Genomic DNA, 4,851 nt, shown 5'->3' on the forward strand with positions numbered 1-4,851 from the left:
ATGCTAATATGAAACTACATGCAATTCTACGCAAGTTTCATTGTCGGAGTAATGGACCACGGGTAGGCTAACCCGAGGCCCAGAACCTTTCAAGACATGCCGAGTCCCAGGGACGACTCCAAGACATGCCGAGTCCCAGGGACGACTCCAAGATATGCCGACTCTCAGCTGACGACTTCCAGACGAGCCGACTCTCAGCTGACGACTTCCAGATGAGCCGACTCTCAGCTGACGACTTCCAGGGAAGCCGGATGAGGGTAGGCGGCTCGCGACTACAACCACCCCTTGCCTTCGCCGCGAGGGACAGGGCGGGGGACGGTCACAGCGTGGCCGTCTCTACCCTGCCTGCGAAGGACCAACATGGCTACAGTGCGCCATATCGCTGGAGATCTCCATCCTGGCGCGGCACTGTTGCCATGCCGCCCCTAACCTCAGCCTTAGTGGGCGGCGCACTGTGCCCATGACGCCTGCCTGTATGACCCAAGGACGGCGGGACCGCCTGTCAGCGGGTAGACAGAAGACGGCAAGAGCGCCCTGAGGACGGACCCGTGGGAGTCGACCCCCTGGAGTCGGCCGGCCCCTCCCACGGGCCCCGCGCGCCATTAATCAGACAAGATGGGGAATGGCGACAATGAACGTCCGCCAGACGGCGGCACTGTTGCCATGACCTCATGACCAAGCTGGCGTCATCAGAAGCACCGCTACAGTACCAGGCCTGTCCGCGGGGCCAGCCAGTCGGCGGGCCCAGTACTCGGCAGAGAAGACAACGACCTGAGAGACAGAGGGCTGGGACCCGCGCCCAGCCGGATTACCATTGTACCCCTGGGTAGTAGGCCTATATAAACCCCCAGGAAGCCCATGCAAAGGGTTCGGACCGAGATAGCACTAGACCCCAGAATATAGGAAGGAGAGAGCTAGCCTTGCCCTCTTCTACCTCCAGAAACAACTCTAGGAGCACCATTGTACTCACTTTGCCATAGTGACCATGCGGAGACCCCGCAGAGCAGCAGTAGGGGTGTTATCTCCACGGAGAGCCCTGAAGCTGGGTAAGATCCGCCGGTGTGCATGTCTTCACCTCATCCCGCTTCCGGGCACCGGCGACGTTCTACTCGCCCCCACTATGATAAGCCATCCTTTGACATATGTCGTACCCAACCCCCGACATTTGGCGCCCACCGTGGGGCGAGGTGCACTGTCGTCCGGAGGCCTGCTCTGGACGGGAACCCTTTTTCTCCCTGGCGAGCACAGCCAGCCCGGCACGCCAGATGGAGTCTGTGGTGACGCGCTGCACAGCGCTGAGATCCCCTGCGTGGCCAGCTGCCTCGCCGAGCTTATCGGTGAGGTTTGCCTCTCTGATGAGCCTGCGTCCGACGTAGGCACGAGCGGCCCCGAGAGCCTCCTCGCGGGTCTCCTCGACCAACTCCACGTCGCCAGCGAGCCTGCCGTGGACCTGCAATCCATAGGATCCACCGACCCGATGCTGGTCGACTCTGACACTGCGTCACTCGACGCGTTCCCCACCAATGTGGTGGTCTACGACGAGCCGCTCCCTTTCACGCAGAGCGGCAGAAGCACCGTCACGGAGGTCCTCGTCCTCGATCATGGCGAGCATTCCGGCGAGGGAGCGCACGACCCGCTGGACGCGGCTCTGCGAGACCTCACCGCGCCGATTCTGGGAGATGCTGACGCCGAGACACTGGAGGCGCGCCGCCTCCAGCTTATCGAGGGCGCAAAGAAGCTAGCAAGCATGAGACGCTTGTCAGAAGCCTACCAACGCGAGATGGATCGCGCCGTGGGTGGCTCGCCGGCTCCGACTGGGCCTAGCCGCCTAGGCGCGGTCCGGCAGCGCGGCGTGGCAATCACCAATCTGTTCGGGGCCGATCGCCCTGTGTATGCCACGCCTGCGGAGAACATCCGCGCCGCCCAGGCGGCGGTGGATAAGCTCGACAACTTCGAGGGCGAACAGCGCCGCCTGATTGTGGAGCAAGTTCAGCAACTCCTGGACGTGGCTGCCGTGCAGAACGAAGCCGGCTGCCGCACGGAGGCGCCGCGGCGACAAAACGACGACCCGCCACCCCGCCGAGATCAAGGCACGACGTCTCGGACGCCGATTGGCGGGGTCCGTGGAAGAAAAGACAAGGATCCGGCTGTCAGCCACAGTCGGACTCGCATCACCATCGAGCGCGACCAAGACGGTCGCCCCAAAGCGGTGGAACGGCGGGACGACTATCTGCCTCCCCCTCCTCGCAGAGAAAGGCGAGTCTCCCCGCCACCCATAGAGCATCCAACTCTCGGCGACCGCCTTAGCCGCCGAGAGGGAGTCGGAGAGAACGATGCCCGCCACCGGATCGACCGACTCCACCGATCCCTGGCGCTGGAAGAAGAAGACGCGCTGGGTTCCCCCCTGTTTCGGACCGCGCATCCGAGATGAGCCTTTTCCCAAAGGGTTCACTCTCCCCCGAGACACGCCCAAATACACCGGCACCGTGAAGCCGGAGGACTGGCTGATTGACTACTCCACAACCGTCAATATAGCAAACGGCAACAAGCGTGTTGCCGTGAGATATGTTCCGCTCATGCTCCAGGGCACGGCCCGGACATGGTTGAATAGTTTGAAGCCCCGTAGCATCAACAGCTGGGTCGACTTCACCGAGGCCTTCGTCCGCAACTTCACGAGCACGTACAAGTGACCTCCCAAGCCTCGCCAACTCTCCTTGTGCGTGCAAGGCCCCAACGAGTCCACTCGCGACTACCTCACGCGCTGGGCCGAGCTTCGGAACTCCTGCGAGGGCGTGCACGAAGTGCAGGCTATCGAGTACTTTACTTCCGGGTGCAGAGAAGGCACCCTCCTCAAGAACAAGCTCCTCTGCGACGAGCCGGAGACCCTCGATGAGCTGCTGATCACAGCAAACAAGTACGCCACGGCCGACTCCTCCATGAAGGCGGAGATTCAAGTCAGCGCGACTGGCAAAGTCGCCCCTCAGGCTCCAAGAACTCCGGCTGGGGACACCAGTCGGCGGCAACAGCAGAACGACCACAAGCGCAAGGCCCCGCAGCCGGCTTCCAACAGCCGGCAAGTGGCGACAGTCGAAGACCAACAGCCGGAGGGGCCGCCTCCGATGAAGCGGCAGAAAGGCGGCAAGTCCAACTGGTTGCCGGCCTTCTCCTACGAGCAGACCCTGGATGGCCCTTGCAAGTTCCACAGCGGCGTGAAGCCGTCGAACCACACCACCCGGAAATGCCACTAGCTGACCAGAATCGCCAAGGGAGACTACCTACTCCCTCCCCCGCCTGCTGGGCCGCCTCCTCCACCACCGCCCCAGCAGCCGGCTGTCAGGCCAGTCGGCGCGATACAAGACGAGTTCCCAGATGAGCATGGAGCCTATGTAGTATTCACCAGTGTGGCTGACGATCGACGAAGCAGGCGCCAGCAGCAGCAAGAGGTGAACGCGGTCGCATCAAGCACTCCAGAGTTCATGCACTGCTCCGAAAGGCCCATCAGCTGGAGCAAAGCTGATCACCCAGAGGTGATGCCAAATCCAGGCTCCTACGCCCTGGTCTTAGGTGCCACACTCGCCAGAGATAAGCGGGCCGCGCGTTTCTCGCGAGTACTGATAGACGGAGAAGTTAGGAATCAAGCGAAGACAGCTTCAGAGCAGCCGGACTGTGTTCCACGGCATTGTTCCCGGCCTTTCCTGCTCACCAATCGCCAAGATCCTGATAGACGTCCTCTTTGGGGACAAAGATTATTTCCACCAAGAGCCAATTTGGTTTGAAGTGGTGGACCTTGAAAGCCCGTACCATGCATTGCTTGGCCGACCTGCTTTGGCCAAGTTCATGGCAGTCCCCCACTACGCCTACCTCAAGATGAAGATGCCGAGTTCCAAGGGAATTCTAACCGTGGCCGGCGACTACAGAAAGTCGTCCGCTTGCGCGCCCGAAAGCAGTCGGCTGGCCGAGTCCTTGGTGATCGCGGCCGAGAAGCGGCTTCTTGATCGGGTTGTGGCGATGGCCGACAAGCAGCCCGAGATGTCGCCCGACCCCAAGGAGTCGGAGGCAGAAGGATCATTCAAGCCTTCCAGAGAAACGAAGAAGATACCTTTGGACCCAGAGCACCCAGAGAGGTATGCTGTCATGGGTACAAACCTTGACAGCAAATAGGAAGGCGAGCTTGTCGATTTCCTCCGTGAGAATCGAGACATCTTTGCATGGTCCCCCAAGGACATGCCGGGTGTACCGACGGAATTCGCCGAGCACAAATTACATGTCCAGTCTGATGTGAAGCCTGTCAGGCAGCCCTTGCACCGCCTGTCAGAAGAGAAGAGGAGAGTTGTTGGAGAAGAGATAGCTCGGCTCCTGGCAGCCGGCTTCATTATGGAAGTGTTTTTTCCAGAGTGGCTAGCAAACCCAGTGCTGGTGCTGAAGAAGAACAAGCAGTGGCGAATGTGTATCGACTACACAAGCCTCAATAAAGCCTGTCCCAAGGACCCATTCGCTCTGCCGAGAATTGATCAGGTGATAGACTCCACAGCCGGATGCGAGCTGTTGAGTTTCTTAGATGCATATTCCGGATATCACAAAATCAAGCTGAACCCGGCTGACAGACTGAAGACTGCCTTCACCACGCCGTTTGGTGCCTTCTGCTACCTGACCATGACGTTCAGCTTGAGGAATGCCGGCGCCACCTTTCAGCGTTGCATGCAGAAGTGCCTCCTCAAGCAACTCGGCAGAAATGCCCATGTCTACATGGATGACGTGGTGGTGAAGACGGAAAAACATGGAACTCTGTTGGAAGACCTCAAGGAAACCTTTGAAAACCTGCGCCGATTCCAGATCAAGCTCAACCCCGAG

This window comes from Triticum aestivum, chromosome 5B (assembly GCF_018294505.1).
Source record: "Triticum aestivum cultivar Chinese Spring chromosome 5B, IWGSC CS RefSeq v2.1, whole genome shotgun sequence".
Classification (NCBI taxonomy): Eukaryota; Viridiplantae; Streptophyta; class Magnoliopsida; order Poales; family Poaceae; genus Triticum; species Triticum aestivum.